This window comes from Oncorhynchus kisutch, linkage group LG9 (assembly GCF_002021735.2).
Source record: "Oncorhynchus kisutch isolate 150728-3 linkage group LG9, Okis_V2, whole genome shotgun sequence".
NCBI classification, from domain to species: domain Eukaryota; kingdom Metazoa; phylum Chordata; class Actinopteri; order Salmoniformes; family Salmonidae; genus Oncorhynchus; species Oncorhynchus kisutch.
This window is the reverse complement of record NC_034182.2, coordinates 25,954,103-25,971,337: the sequence shown is the minus strand read 5'-3', so window position 1 is coordinate 25,971,337 and position 17,235 is coordinate 25,954,103. Positions and strand designations below refer to the sequence as shown.

Here is a 17,235-nt window from a genome sequence, read left to right as displayed (position 1 = left end):
AGCGCTGGTCACTAATGCTGTTACAACACGAAAACACATCAGGTAGATGGTGTTGGGTAACATTGGCTGGGTCTCTGCACACACACCAACATACACGCGATACAAGATAAATGGCTTTATTAGATGTGATGTGATTTTAGCTTATGCTGGTTTTTTGGGATGCTCCAGTGTGTACAATCGGATTGGGAGTTGTTAAAGGGTTTGGGGCTGTTCGATCAGCCTTAATTGGTCCTCTCTCTCTCTCTACCTCTCTTACCTCCCTCTCTCTCTCTACTGTGGTATATGATGGTAAACACCGGTGTGAGTGGGCGTCTCCACTAAACTGCTCGCGGTGACTTGTACTACAACGATTCCCTCTCAAACACACATTAAAAATTAATCCCCCTTCCAGATTCTCAATAATTAATTAATCGTCTGCTAATTGGCGCGGGATAAAAGGCTGGTTAACTAGGCTAAGCGTTGCAAGTACAAAAAAAAAACGGAACACAGCAGGGTCTCCGAAAATGTTTGAAATCTATTTGGGAGGGGGAGGGAGAGGAGGAATGAAGAAGAGGAGGAGAAAAAAAGTTACTATAGGTCTTATGAAAACAGTTATTTGTTAGCGCTTATTTAAAATTGGTAGAATCAAACCTAGTTCCAACCATAAATCCACCCTTAGGTTTCCCTGTACTGTACATGAATGATGTATTTTCCATTAAGGGTATTTTCTGTTGTGTGGATAAGAGTGTATGTGAAAAGCAGTAAGCTTAGTTAGACAGATCCTTAGGCAAAATGATTAGAGAATATCTACTGTAAGTTTCAGGGTTATAAAAAAAGACCAGAGTAGGGGTTTTGGAGTGCACTGTACGGGGAGGGAGATGGGACGAGAGGGGGAGGACTCGATGTGAGAGAGGGAGTGAGTGAGAGGGAGAAAATGAAGAAAAGTGAGGAGAGAAAGAAAGCGGGCAGAATAGGGGAGAGCGAGAGAGTGTATGGGGATCTGCTAGTCTCCAAGCGGCATGTTAAAATAGCTCTAGCAGCAGGCCCTTTTCATTTTGCTCCTCTAACTGCCGTGCGGTTTAAAAAAAGCCAAGTTCTGTGTGAGAGAGAGAGTTTACGAGCTGAGAGCAACAGGAGCTGTGAAAAGAGCTTTCAGCTGATGTGGCAAAAAAAAGAACAGGCTGGCCACTGCACCACACAGCCGGCTCACTGAGAGGGAAACCAGTAAGGCGGCAGCCAGTCAGAGAGGGCAGGGATGGCGGACAGACAGGGCAGGCAGGGAGTAGGCTTGGGAAGTATCCAGATTGTCATCTCTTCATTCCGACCTTGTGTAATACCGGGATATTTGGTCATATCCGACCTGAACACAAGGGGCGCTGTTTACAAACCCCACTGATACTCTGTAATGCAAAGGTTAGCAATACTAACATGTAAATGTAAAATCCCATAGGGCATTGCAAACATTTTGCACAGTTTCTGACCTAAACTATACAACTATTCAAGTAACAAAAACATGCTACTCACAGTTTGCCAGAGATTTGTATTGGGTATTATTTAATGAAGCTGCCAGTTGAGGACTTGTGAGGCGTCTGTTTCTCGAACTAGACACTCTAATGTACTTGTCCTCTTGCTCAGTTGTGCACTGGAGTCTCCCGCTCCTCTTTCTATTCTGGTTAGAGCCAGTTTGCACTGTTCTGTGAAGGGAGTAGTACACAGCTTTGTATGAGATCTTCAATTTCTTGGCAATTTCTCGCAACAAAAATAGACTGACAAGTTTCAGAAGAAAGTTCTTTGTTTCTGGCCATTTTGAGCCTGTAATCGAACCCACGAATGCTGATGCTCCAGGTACTCATCTAGTCTAAAGAAGGCCAGTTTTATTGCTTCTTTAATCAGGACAACGATTTTCAGCTGTGCTAACATAATTGCAAAACGGTTTTCTAATGATCAATTAGCCTTATAAAATGATACACTTGGATTAGCTAACACAATGTGCCATTGGAACACAGGAGTGATGGTTGCTGATAATGGGCCTCTGTACGCCTATGTAGATTTTCCATTTTAAAAAATCTGCTGTTTCCAGCTACAGTAGTAATTTACAACATTAGCAATGTCTACACTGTATTTCAGGACAATGCACTGTATTTCAGGACAATGCACTGTATTTCAGTACAATGCACTGTATTTCAGTACAATGCACTGTATTTCAGTACAATGCACTGTATTTCAGTACAATACACTGTATTTCAGTGTAGACATGTGTCAATACACTGTATTGATGTTATTTTAATGGACAGAAAATGTGCTTTTCTTTCAAAAACAAGGACATTTCTAAGTGACCCAAAACTTTTGAATGGTAGTGTATTTGTGTGTATTTATATGTGTGTATATATATGTGTATATGTATGTGTATACACTGGGGCGGCAGCGTAGCCTAGTGGTTAGTGTTGGACTAGTAACCGGAAGGTTGCAAGTTCAAATCCCCGAGTTGACATGGTACAAATCTGTCGTTCTGCCCCTGAACAGTTAACCCACTGTTCCTAGGCCGTCATTGAAAATAAGAATTTGTTCTTAACTGACTTGCCTGGTTAAATAAAGGTAAAAAAAATTAAAAAAATAATACCTTGGTGGCAGGTAGCCTAGTAACCGACAGTGGACAGTAACCGAAAGGTTGATGGTTTGAATCCCTGAGCCGAATAGGTGAAAAATCTGTCAGTGTGCCCTTGAGCAAGACACTCAACCCTAATTGCTCCTTTAAGACAATCAGGATAACAGCGTCTGCTAAATGACTCATGTAAATCTGGTCTCACTCCCATCATTGCCCATATAAAACTATTTTTCAACTAAATAATAACTGTCACGCCCTATAGGGTCCTGATTTATACCTGGTTAGGTTACCAGATTAGGAAAAGCTCCGGGCCCCAGGGAAAACAATTTGCCCCATTACGCTGGGACCTGGGGTGTCACCTCTGCATCATCATCGGTCCCAAAAATCCTGACATTCGGTTTCAAAGACTATGTGGTAGTGGGGGAAAACAGGGATTCAGTTTGTAAAACTTATGGCTCCAAAATCACTGATGCATTGCAATGAAATTGGCATAAAACACTTAACCATTGACTTGAGAACTCAAAACCCCAAATGAGGGACTTGACTTGACCTGACCTGACCTGAGCTGTGGAACTTAGGACTTTACTTGAGACTTGCCCATTCTTACTTGGGACTAGTCTCGAGACTCGAAGGCTAAGACTTGAGACTTGTTTAGAACTTGCAAAATTGTGACTTGGTCCCATCTCTGCAGTTTGCCACATACACAAAACAGATATTAGTATCTCGTAGTTGTGTGCTTGTAAACAAACACCACGTTACTGGGGAATACCGTAAGCTTTATAATAACGTGACAGGTGAAATGAAGAACGCAATGTTCTTTATCTCCTAACGTATTGCACAAGTTGACTGTGGGTGTTTACTTCAAGTAGCTACAAATATTCAAATGTATTAACAAACTTCTTATTAACAAACAAAGAAATGGTTTCAACGGTATTGACGGTGCTGGAAAAACCATCCCGTGGCTTTTTCCAAATACCCCGGTATACAGTATATACGGTATACTGGCCAAGCCTAGCAGTGAGGGCAGTGGTGGGAGTTGTTTTCTGTCTCTGTTCCCAGGGGTATGAGGTCAAGCATACGGCCACACACGGATGCACACACACTCACCTATGCATGCATAGACAGACACACACGGACATGATCTCTCTTGCGCGCGCACACACACACACACACACTGTAAATTACACAGAATCTTCAGAAGAGGTGACCTGCCCTACCTACCACTATGCTGCATGTGTGGGCTTCATAGAATATCGTCACTGTGTTGTGTGTAAAGTCCAACACACTCCATCCTCAGACAGCATGTCAGAAGCCCAGACACACAGAAACCACATGAGGTTTGAGGAATGAAAGGAAGTCGGATCTTGTTCGAGTCCTTTAGGCCCACCAGTTGTATATGTTTCAGTCCCGGGGTATTTAAACTGAGCAAATGTCACAATATGAGAAGAGCCTCACCTGTAACACCAGATGTTAGGAACAGGCTGTCAGAGTGGCCTCTCTAAAGCTATAGGGCCCACAAACAGCCCACTGAGATTTGTGGTCCTCATCCTCCTGATCCACTGGTTAAACAGAGCTAATCAGCATTGGCCTGGGGAGGGAGGGAGGGAGGGGGGAGGTTGAGGGTGAGGAGAGGGGAGAGGGGGGTGGCGCCCCCAAATCCCCCAGGTCTCCTCTGATCTAGGATCAGCTCTCAGCGCATGGCCCATCCGGTCGACCACCCCTCCCCCCCCCCCCCCCCCCCCCCCCCCGGTTGTCTCTTAAGCTACTGAAATGTCTCCCCGCGGCTGGGATCGACCACACAGGACAATCCTCCTACCTCCTCCCCTTACCTCCATGTGTTTGATGTCATTCCAGTTGCTCTGTTCCAGCCATTATTGTGAGCCGTCCTCCCCTCAGCAGCCTCCACTGCCTTGTGGGAATCCTGAAGTCCTCACAAGGATAGTAAAGCGAGGAAAATTCAGACGAGTGGGGGAGACGAGGCTTTTTTAGCTTCAGGGGTTAGGTTTAGGGTTAGAATTAGAATTGGAATTAGGTTTAAGAGGTAGTGTTTGGGGTTCAGGATTAGGTTAGGGAAAATAGGATTTTGAATGGGAATCAATTGTTTCATCCCCACAAGGATAGTAAAACAAACAGGTGTGTGTCTCAGAGAGAGGGATGGGAATGTTTATCCTGACCGAGCCAGCAGAATCGTGTCACAGAAACACAGTAAATGTCATAGTCCTGGCTGACTCTTTGAGGGAGGGAGGGAGGGAGGGAGGGAGAGAGAGATGCGCTGACTGGAGGTCTGACGCTGACAGAGAGTGGGGGAAGGAGAGCGAGGGCGGGAGGAAGGAAGGAAGAGAGAGAAAGAAAGGGAGGGAGGAAGAGAGGAAGAACAAGCGAAAGGGAGGGAGGAACAAAGACCGGCGAGGGAGGCACTTGGGGGTGAATGAGAGGAGGGAGGGATGAGAGAAAGTAGGAGCAGAGGAGATAGAAAGTAGAGTCGTGACAGGGCTGTGGTCTGATGTGACGTGACCCAGATAGTGAGTGATGGCCAGTAGATCATCACCCTGAGAGCTTCTTCCTGTGAGCCATTAACACTGCTGCAGACACATTCCTCAGCAGCAGAAATGGTCTATGCTAACCCCCTGTCTTTTATTACCCTCTTAATAACCCCAATCAACCCTGATACTACCCAGACTCCTATAATTAGGCTCCCCTCCCAGCATTCCTCTTTTACTCCCACCCATGACACCGATAGAGGAGTTGGCTATGACACGTAGAGTATAGGAAGATGCTATGATACTACATTGCCACAGTACTCCAACCTTCTTCTTCTTCCTACTTCTTATTTAATTTCACCTTTTTATCCCACTCTTCTTCTTTATTTTGTTTTTAACGCAGTAATATTACTATGACATTACTTTTCATCCTTCAAACGACCACTTAACCACTTCTTCATAACCTTCACGTGACTTATTCTCTGATACTTCATGCATACTTAATACAACTTCATTGTACTCGGTGTGTATGTTGCTAGAGCCAACTGGCAGGCGTAGGAACAGCCTGTATGGATTTAGTTCCTGTCCGTCCATCTGGCAGGTTCGTTATCCCACCTTTTTTAAAGCAGGCTGAAGGGAAACCATGAGCTTGTCTAGTTTATAGCTAGCCTATTTCTCAAAGCTCAGACTACACAAGCTCCACTCAGCTCTCGTTTAGGGTTGTGTTCATTAGACACCAATTGGACTGAAACAGGGAGGGACTACCTGTCCAATAAGTAACTCTTGTTTTTGTTTCCCATTGCAAATGTTTTGATTCGGTGTGCACTAATGAATACGACCCTGGATACAAGTTATTGTAGGGAACGAGGCTAAAAGAAGAAACCCATGCACGTGCTGCTGTTGTTAGCTGAGACCTGTTAGTCGGCTAAGAAGATAATGGATAGTTGCAGCCCTAGAGAGGTTAGGAGTGAAAGGGGGATGGAATGACCAAAGGACAGTGGTCCTGTGTGGCTCAGTTGGTAGGTCATGGCACTTGCAATGGCAGGGTTGTGGGTTTGATTCCCACTTGGTACCAGTGCAGGCGGGAGTTTAAAAAAATGACGTACTCACTACTGTAAGTCGCTCTGGAACGTCTGCTACATGACAAAATTGTAAATGGTTCTTGACTCCGCATTGTACCTCCAGTAACCAGGATGTAAGGTTCCTGTGTACCACGTCCGAATGGGAGAGAAACACAGACAGTGAACACGTTTTTTGTTGTCCACAACAACTCCATAACAAGATCTGTCTTGTATAAAGGTCACGCCAACAACAGGATTAAATCTGATACTCTGGCTGCGTGCGCACACACACGCACACACACACACACACATGCAGACACACTCTGATGCACGCACGCAGGCACGCACACACACATCCACATCTTAGTATTCATGCCTTGAGGTATGGAACGTGCAGGTTTCATTTTTTTTTGCCATTTTCCCCAATCATTCTCTTTGTTCGCCTGTCTTGTGGTAAGTATTAACGTGCAGACACACACACACGCTTTCTTATTGCTCCCAGTGCTGGCCCGAAGACCAACTGGAGGAGTTACATTTCCTTCGAGGCGCACTCCCTCTCCTTCAGTAGCATATCGCTCATTACTTTTTCTACCTCTCCCTCTCTCCTTTCTTCCCTCTATCCTCCCCATGAACAAAAGAGCTCCCCTCCCGGTGCCTTACTGAAAGGTCTCAAACACACGCTTGCTTACATACTTTGTCTCACTAACACACACATTCTTACCCCCCCCCCCCTCTCCTTCTTTCTCTCTCTTCCCTTCCTCCACCACACCGGGCCAGTGTCACTGTCCATCCTTCCATATCCTCCCCTCTATCACGTTACGCAGAGTTGGAATCAGGCACAGTTTATACGTTTAAAACCGCTCCGTTCTTTTTGCTTGTCTCTCTTTGTCTTCTCTCTCTTTCCCTCTTGCGCTTTGTTGGTGCTTTAACACTAGAACCGCCAACGGCCACTGACGTTTGATTTTGTCAATTAAAAAAAATCTGCTTCCCAAAAAATGCTACACCCTGCTCCTTCCATGATTTTTTTCCCCAAATGTTAGTATTTTACACTGCTCATTTGTCAGAAGCAATCACAAACAGAAGAGTATTCCCAATGTAACCCGCCAAGACAATGCGCCAAGACAATGTGCTGCAGGACGTTGGTACCCAGCCAGGCGCTAATGCCTCTCGCTCCTCACTGAATGAATGACAAGTTAATGAATGGGTGATAATTGTGCACCTTACTTCACAATTGAATTTAAATTAGGCCTAACGGAATGATAAGGAGGGTGAAGAGGTTGATTTAATTTAGAAAGACAACAGTGTGATGATGAGTTTGTGTTATGGCTATTTTCAGTAGCAAATCATTTGACCGCGGGCCTTGGGGGTTGATACCATTCTCTCTTACATTTTACTTGGTAGAAATGAGCTGTTATGGGACTGTTTTGTTTACTTCAACTCTATTACTAAATCAAATGTGTTGTAAGGGAAAGGAAAACATGTTACATGTTGCAGTAGTCCTTTAGAATAATGCAAAATATATATTTGTCTCTATCCAACTTAATGAGCGATGCCAGTAAGCCTGCACAGCCGGCCCGTTGAAACTACTACGAATTTCACACACAATAAGAGTTAGCCTATAGACAAGGGTATGCCACACCTGTGGCAGGTGCACACGAAACAAGGTCCATGAAAACTATGTGCAGCGCAACCGATTTGTTTGTGGGGCTTACTCACACAAAGCCCCCGAAGCTGTGTGCGGACTGTGGACCACAAGCAAAGAGAAGACGATATTGATAAATGCGTAAAGGCACGCGTATAAGGCCACAATACAGTGTCCGATACAATCAACAAATTGCTGTTTTTCTATCTTGTCATGAATATATTTCCACAAATATTTATTTATGCGATTCCTCCTTTACAATTGTTCATGCGCTGGTGCTTTTGTTAAGGAATATAGAAAATAATTCCACATGTGTACCTGGCTGGATATATTATCTTTTTAGTTTGTACTTTGTCAAAAGAAGCTGCAACTGGACTTTATTAATTACTATAACTATTATTAATCGGATCAACAAATCAAGTTGATCAAATGGATTTGACTGTCTTGTTTTTACTGTAAGGGAAACGAAAGGCTATTTTAGGCTATTAGGCTTACGTTTATTCTAGGACGATATATTTCCACAAATATTACCTTAATGCAATGAATCCTTTATAGTAGTTTATGCACTATTTATCAAGCTTATGTTTGCCGCACAATGCGGGTTGATATGCATCCGATGCGCTTGCTAAAGGGGATGCCCGGCAACGCTGTCTGACGGGTACTTCTAGGCCGAAAGGCCAGGCACTTCTAGTGTTAACTGGTTTTGTGCCAATCTCTCTCTCTTTTCCCCCACCGTCTGGTAAACAATTCAAATGTCAAAAGGTAGGATGAATAGTCATGATTGCCTATCAAAATGGTGTCAAAAGCAATTTAGGACTTCCTGTGAATGAGAGAGACCATAACCTGTCCTTCCTCTCGGGCTATGGGAAGCCACACATACACACATACACACACACACAACATCCACACTCATACCGCCCCCCCCCCCCCCCCCCCCCCCTTCTCCTCTCTTTCCTCCCCTTCTCTGCTCATTCTCTCTCTCTCTCTCTCTCTCTCTCTCTCTCTCTCTATACCCCACCTCACACTGTCTTTTGCTCCCTCTCTACCCCTCCCTCCCTCTCCCTCCAATGGAGCCCAGCTGTAGTGCAAGGGCGTGTGGGAGAGAAGAAAAAAAACAGATGGAGTGGTTTCTTTTTTTTCTCTTTCGTTCGTTCCCTTCTTCTCTGCAAAGAAAGAGGGCCAGAAGAATGCTCGTCGGAGGGGCGAAGGAGGACAAAAGACCCCCCCCCCTCCTGTACTTCTTCAACCGTGCAGCCCCCCCCACCGCCTCTCCATCTCTGGAGCTTTTTGTGAACGTTCACTTGATGGATGTGTGTGCTACTGTGCGTGTGGGATTGTGTGTGTGATGCATGTATATGGATCTTACAGTTATTGATTGTAAACTGAAACCCCTCTAGATGTGTGGTCTGTAATGTCGGTGCTGGTTTGTGCGTCCGTGCGTGTACACAGCCCAACAGTGCACATGGGTTCAGAGATCTAGAGTTGTGTGCTTATCTTGACTCTCGTACTCTGTGACTCAGAATTCTAAATGTAATCTAATTTGATCTGAACTAGATGTAACTCCCTGATAAAGGCACTGACAACTGCAGTACTGTAAATATGTGCAGTAATTCAATTGGATTCCAACTTTATCTCGTTGATACAAATCTTTCGTTTATATTCACATGAAATCCCTCACAATTCAATCACTCGTCATTCATGGGTCAGAGTCCAGTGCATTTACAGTTGACACTGCAGGGTCACGGTACTGACAAAGCAGGGTCACGGTACTGACAAAGCAGGGTCACGGTACTGACAAAGCAGGGTCACGGTACAAACAATTGTTTATTTTTTTATTTTTCACAGTCTGAGTGCTGTGTTCTTTCTTTAGTTAAAATCTCTCCCATCAGAAGGGGAAAATGGGGATCCTAATGAAATACTACTGTCATGCGTCCTTGCCTCCCTGCTTTCTGCCCAGATTTAACCATGGCATATTCAGCATGATTAGCAAAACAAGAACAACAAGACAAAGAACATTTTCTCTGGAGTGTGGAAGAGAGTTTAGAAAGCAGAAAATAGCCTGTATCACTTGACCTAGTCTGACCTCCTCTCTTTCCTTTTTTTCTCTTCAACTTCTAAGTTCCTCTCTCTCTCTCGCTCTCCTCACTCTCTCTCCATCTCTCGTTCCTCTCTTCCCTGTCTTTCCTCTCTTTCTTTCATCTCTCTCTTTCCTCTTTCTCTCTCTATCTCCCTATTCCCTCTTTCTCTATCTCTCTCTTTTCTCTCTCTCCATATCTCTCTCTTTCCTCTTTCTCTCTCCATCTCTCTATTCCCTCTTTCTCTATATCTCTCTTTCTCTCTCTCCATATCTCTCTATTCCCTCTTTCTCTATATATCTCTCTCTTTTCTCTCTCTCCATATCTCTCTATTCCCTCTTTCTCTATATATCTCTCTCTTTTCTCTCTCTCCATATCTCTCTATTCCCTCTTTCTCTATATCTCTCTTTTCTCTCTCTCCATATCTCTCTATTCCCTCTTTGTCTATATATCTCTCTCTTTTCTCTCTCTCCATATCTCTCTATTCCCTCTTTCTCTATATATCTCTCTCTTTTCTCTCTCTCCATATCTCTCTCTTTCCTCTCTCTCTATCTCTCTATTCCCTCTTTCTCTATATCTCTCTTTCTCTCTCTATCTCTCTATTCCCTCTTTCTCTATATCTCTCTTTCTCTCTCTCCATATCTCTCTATTCCCTCTTTCTCTATATATCTCTCTCTTTTCTCTCTCTCCATATCTCTCTATTCCCTCTTTCTCTATCTCCTCTTTTCTCTCTCTCCATATCTCTCTTCCCTCTTTCTCTATATATCTCTCTCTTTTCTCTCTCTCCATTTCTCTCTCTTGTCTCTCTCTCCATATCTCTCTATTCCCTCTTTGTCTATATATCTCTCTCTTTTCTCTCTCTCCATATCTCTCTATTCCCTCTTTCTCTATATCTCTCTCTTTTCTCTCTCTCCATTTCTCTCTCTTTCCTCTTCTCTCTATCTCTCTATTCCCTCTTTTCTATATCTCTCTCTTTTCTCTCTCTCCATATCTCTCTATTCCCTCTTTCTCTATATATCTCTCTTTTCTCTCTCTCCATATCTCTCTCTTTCCTCTTTCTCTCTCTCTCTCTATTCCCTCTTTCTCTATATCTCTCTCTTTTCTCTCTCTCTCCATATCTCTCTATTCCCTCTTTCTCTATATATCTCTCTCTTTTCTCTCTCTCCATATCTCTCTATTCCCTCTTTGTCTATATATCTCTCTCTTTTCTCTCTCTCCATATCTCTCTATTCCCTCTTTCTCTCTATCTCTCTCTTTCTCTCTCTCCATATCTCTCTTTCCTCTCGTTCCTTTCTCTAGTTGTTTGTTTCTCTCTCATCCACACTTTATATCTCCGTCTCTTCTCTCATATGTTTCTCTAGCTCTGATTCTTTACCCACTTAACTCTTCCTTCTCCCTCTCTTTACTTTCCTACATTCTCTCCATCTTCTTTCCACCTTCTCTCCGTTCTCCATCAAAGTTCAGACTTTTCTTATATTTGTCCTTTCTTGTCTTTTGCTCCTCAGTCTCCGGAAAGCTCAGTTGTACCCCCCCCCCCCCCCCCCCCCCCCCCCCCCCGGCCCCCATACCTCTTCCTTCCTTTTTAGCCCTCTGTAAGTCCTGTTTCCTCTTTCGTGTCTCTAAACCCTGCTCTCTCTCTATCTCTCCGTCCCACCTGTGTGATCTCTGCTTCCTGGAGGAGAGTTATAGTGTGTGTGTGTGTGTGTGTGTTTGGCTCATCCCATCCCCCAGTGAGCGGTGCCATGGCGCCAGTGACAGGTGTCAGACATTGTCACACTGAGAGAGAGCAGCCAAGACTTGTCCCTGTAGCATCCAGAGATATACATGCATACATACATACATACATACATACATACATACATACATACATACATACATACATACATACATACATACATACATACATACATGCATATGTTTTACTGTCCCTGTGGGGACCTACAATTGATTTCCATTCAAAATCCTGTTTCCTTAACTCCTAACCCTTAACCTAACCATAATTCTAACCCCTAAACCTAAAATAGCTTTTGTCCTCATGGGGACCTGGGAAATGTTCCTTGTTTTACTATCCTTGTGGAGACTTTTGTGGATTTCCAGTCCCCACGAGGATAGTAACACACACACACACACACACACACACACACACACAGATTAACACACATACCCACAGCTACATGTTTATTAAAATCCTTTAAAAAGATGTGATAGACAGGACACTGATCGATCATGCCATCCTCTTAATTGGCTCAGTGTGTTTAGCGAATAAACAGACTGTTGTTGGACTGATTCATACAGTGACACCTACAGACATGAGCTTCTAACCCCGGCCCTCCTTTTCCATCCTTCTCAATTAAGAGGACCCTATCTTCATCTACCCTTCTGCCTATCCCTCCTTTCCTCTGACCAGTCATCTCCCTCTTCTGTCAGTGCACTCTGTAACCACGCCCCACCTCTCCTAACTGGTGCCCCACCTCCCCTAACTGGTGCCCCACCTCCCCTAACTGGTGCCCCACCTCTCCTAACTGGTGCCCCACCTCCCCTAACTGGTGCCCCACTTCCCCTAACTGGTGCCCCACCTCTCCTAACTGGTGCCCCACCTCTCCTAACTGGTGCCCCACCTCCCCTAACTGGTGCCCCACCTCCCCTAACTGGTGCCCCACCTCCCCTAACTGGTGCCCCACCTCCCCTAACTGGTGCCCCACCTCCCCTAACTGGTGCCCCACCTCCCCTAACTGGTGCCCCACCTCCCCTAACTGGTGCCCCACCTCCCCTAACTGGTGCCCCACCTCCCCTAACTGGTGCCCCACCTCCCCTAACTGGTGCCCCACCTCCCCTAACTGGTGCCCCACCTCCCCTAACTGGTGCCCCACCTCCCCTAACTGGTGCCCCACCTCCCCTAACTGGTGCCCCACCTCCCCTAACTGGTGCCCCACCTCTCCTAACTGGTGCCCCACCTCCCCTAACTGGTGCCCCACCTCCCCTAACTGGTGCCCCACCTCCCCTAACTGGTGCCTCACCTCCCCTAACTGGTGCCCCACCTCCCCTAACTGGTGCCCCACCTCCCTAACTGGTGCCCCACCTCCCCTAACTGGTGCCCCACCTCCCCTAACTGGTGCCCCACCTCCCCTAACTGGTGCCCCACCTCCCCTAACTGGTGCCCCACCTCCCCTAACTGGTGCCCCACCTCCCCTAACTGGTGCCCCACCTCCCCTAACTGGTGCCCCACCTCCCCTAACTGGTGCCCCACCTCCCCTAACTGGTGCCCCACCTCCCCTAACTGGTGCCCCACCTCCCCTAACTGGTGCCCCCACCTCTCCTAACTGGTGCCCCACCTCTCCTAACTGGTGCCCCACCTCTCCTAACTGGTGCCCCACCTCCCTAACTGGTGCCCCACCTCCCCTAACTGGTGCCCCACCTCCCCTAACTGGTGCCCCACCTCCCCTAACTGGTGCCCCACCTCTCCTAACTGGTGCCCCACTTCTCCTGCCTCCTCCCCCTGTCCGTCATTCATGTGGAATGTTCATGTCTGTGTGTGTGCTAGTGCGTGCGTGCACATGCTATATTACCCAAATGTGAATGTGTGTATGTGCACGTCCGCGTGTGGCCGTGTCTGGGTGGGTCGTTTCTTCTTCTCCCGGTGGCTAACTGTAATCTGCTCCAATCCCTGGGAGTAGTCTACAGAGTTAATCTCATCTGACTGGCAGTCTGGGAACACCGACCGGAACAATCTGACTGTTTAATGGATGGAGGGGGGGGGGGGGGGGGGGGGGGGTGATTGAACGCGCTTGACAAGTATCTTGTCAACGCCCACACTAGGTTTTTACCAAATGAATTATCTTGTATATTGCATATTGGATTTATTCGGATTCTTCTCCCGTCTGCTCCAAGATTGATGTACTGATTAAACACATTCATGGGCAGATGAGGGAGAGCAGGAGTGACTGGAAAGGAGTAGGCGAGAGATGGAGAGAAGGGGGGTTGGAAAGTAGAGAGAGAAGAGAAAGGTGGAGAGAGTTGGGAGAGAAAGAGGGGGAGAGATGGAGAGAAGGGGGGGGTTGGAAAGTAGAGAGAGAAAGAGAAAGGTGGAGAGAGTTGGGAGAGAAAGGTGGAGAGGGAGGGGGAGACAGGGAAAGTGGAGAGGGAGAGGGAGAGAAAGAGAAAGGTGGAGTGTCTTTTTCTCATTATAGCCTTGCTGTCTGGTTCCAGTAACTGTAATTGTCATTGTCAACTTTCCCCACAGCATTCCCTCCATCCCTCCATCTCACACCTCTATCTATACACAGCTCTCTCATATACTCCCCTTTCTTACAAATATCTCTCACTCCCTCTCTATATCTCTATACACCTCTCTCTATACACCTCTCTCTATATACCTCTCTATATACCTCTCTATACACCTCTCTCTAAACACCTCTCTCTATTCACCTCTCTCTATTCACCTCTCTATATGCACCTCTCTATATGCACCTCTCTATATACACCTCTCTATATACACCTCTCTCTATACACCTCTCTCTCTATACACCTCTCTCTATACACCTCTCTCTATATACCTCTCTATAAACATCTCTCTCTATTTACCTCTCTATATGCACCTCTCTATGTACACCTCTCTATATGCACCTCTCTATATGCACCTCTCTATACACCTCTCTCTATACACCTCTCTCTATACACCTCTCTCTATACAGCTCTCTATACACCTCTCTCTATACACCTCTCTATACACCTCTCTCTATACACACCTCTCTATATACACCTCTCTTACACATGCTCTTTCTTTTTTCTCACTCCCTCTCCATACACCTCTCCGTACACTCAATTTTTTTCTCACTCCCTCTCCCAAGTCCTTCAGGGCCATACAAACTGATCCAACTGGGCACAGACTGATTCGACCAGTGTGTGTCCAGTGGGATATTACTCAGTTTGGTCAACTCAACGCTTCTCTGTAGCTTGGCCCCCAACACTTCTTATCCACCATGAACGAGGGAACGATAAAGGATGAGGAAAATGGAGGGAGATAGAGGGGATAAGGAGGACTGAAAAGGAATTGGGAGTTTTATCATATACATTTTTTTTTCCAGAAAGAAGGGAAGAATCCCATTCAATCCGCTACACCGCTGTTCCATAGTCCGAGGACACAATGTCACAATGGAGAGGGGAGAGAAAGGGAGAGATTATCCATCTTGTGGGAAAACCACGTCGTTAACCATTTCATAGTGCCGCTGCCACGTCACTTCGCCGGCTGTGTGTCTTTGTGCAGCCCCCCCCCCCCTCTCATCTACCTCTCCATGGGCATTCTTCCTAATCCCTGAACAGTCCTCTAGACCTAGACTATAATCAACCTGCCCAGCTCACACCAACCCATGTCTCGTGTGTGTGTGTGTGTGTGTGTCTGTGTGTGTTTCAGCTGTATGTTTGTTGTTGGCTGAATATCTTCTGGTTCAAAGAGAAGACGGAGAGAGTCCCACAGAGAGGGATTACACACACACACACACACACACACACAGAAATGTGCATACTGAGAAACGACAATGTATTGCCAAACACCATCATGTACTGAGAGGTCTTTGTTCTCAGACGTGGTGTGACTTTGTGTGCGTGTCTGCAGGGTGACAGTGGGTCTCTCCTGTCCCTCTAGCCCTGTAGATTGACAGGTGAGAGTGACCAGTAGAACCCTTAGAAATCCAACATGGAACTCTGGCCACACACACCACACACACACACACACACACACACACACATCACAGATAGAAACCTAATTCTGTCTTTTCTGTCTTTCCCCCTTTCAAAAAACCGACCAATTACAGCCACTTCATTCTCCACCTCCCTCCCTCCCTGTCGCGCCGTCCCTCTTTTCCTAACAAGTCATCTCGTTAACGTCAGAACACCTCTCTCTCTCTCTCTCTCTCTCTCCTCTCTCTCTCTCTCTCTCTCTCTCTCAGCTCAGGTTTTTGGAATAAGGGTGGTCATTCAGGCTTTTTCCTGAGAGAGAGAGTGAGAGAAGGAGACGAGACCAAAAAGTAAGCGAGAGAAAGAAAGAATGAATTCAGAGGGAGGGAAAAAGGGGGCGGCAGAGGAAAAGACAGAATACGTAATAATAGACCGACAAGTGACTGAGATTACTGCCCTGGTTGCAGTGCGGGGACGTCATTACGTGGCGAGCAGGCTGTCCGGATGAATGAGGAGTGAGGGTGGTATTTAGTGATGCACCAGTGGCAGATTGTTGAGGCGAGCGTGTGGGATGACTAAATATCTACTGTTGCCTTGGAAGCATCCACGTGTGTGTGTGTGTGTGTGTGTGTTGAGTAATTTTCTGCCATTGGATAGTCTGAATTATTCAGAGGCTTCGTGCTTTGAAGCAATAATAATCCACGTCTGCGTTTGAACAATCTTCTCCCTCGCCGTTCTGCCACTGGAGGCTATCGGCTGAGGAAAATGCGCTACAAAAAGTTCTACAAGACGCACGCTATTTATTGTAAGCGTTCCAAAGGAAAAGTTCACGACGAGACACACGAACGTCAGGTGTGTGTGTGTGTGTGTGTGACGGGGTGGAGAGGACTAGCATGGCTCTGTAAGTTAGGACTGAGTTGATGTGTTAATTGATGCGGTCACTAACGGGCATGCTGTGTAGATGGCAGGGAACTAATGACGAGCGGCGCTTCATAACAGAACACAGCTTCAGTTTGCAGAGCTGGAAGCAGCACACGGGTCACACGGTTGTTGTGTTTGGACTTCACAATATCACAGGGAGAAGTGGAGAGAGTGGTTTGTTCGGGGTCTGGAGTGGTGTGTGTGTGTGTGTGTCAGTGAATGAAGGTGTTAGAGTGACGTTAACGCTCTTTGTCTGACAGGACACACTGTCAGCACTCAACCCTGACCCCTGACCTCTAACCCCTGACCTTTACGGAGGGACCCTAGCCCAAGCATCATGGCTGTTTAGGTCTATTTCCTAAACACAAAGAGGAGATAGAAGAGAGAGGGTGACCTCATCATGGAGAGAGAGAGAGGAGCGAGTCTGTTCTGAACTCTCCGATTCGTTATTTCTTTACACTCTCTCTCTCTCTCCTCTCCCTCTCTCTCTCTGCTCTCTCTCCCTCTCTCTCGTCCAGTGAACCAACTGATGGCGAGATAAGTAGCCATTGTCATCTGAAAGAGGTGTTGGAAAATGCATTTCTTTGCCACTCTCTCTCTCTTTGTCTTCCTCTCAGTTGAAGGAGGATGAAGAAGGATGACAAAAGACCATTTCATGCCCTCAGTCGACCCCCGATAGCCCTCTCCTCTCCTCCCCTCAACCCTGCCTCTCCCGCATTCTCCCTTTCTCCTCACCACTCTCACTTTCAACCTTTGTCCATCTCACGGCTCCTCTCTCTCTCTCTCTCTCTCTCTCTCT

At 46.2% G+C, this 17,235-nt stretch overlaps 1 protein-coding gene across 1 annotated transcript in view; it reads left to right on the top strand.

Annotated features, from left to right (window-relative positions):
* The window catches only part of efnb3b (ephrin-B3b), a 90,780-nt gene that overhangs the window by 14,167 nt on the left and 59,378 nt on the right, over positions 1-17,235 (top strand).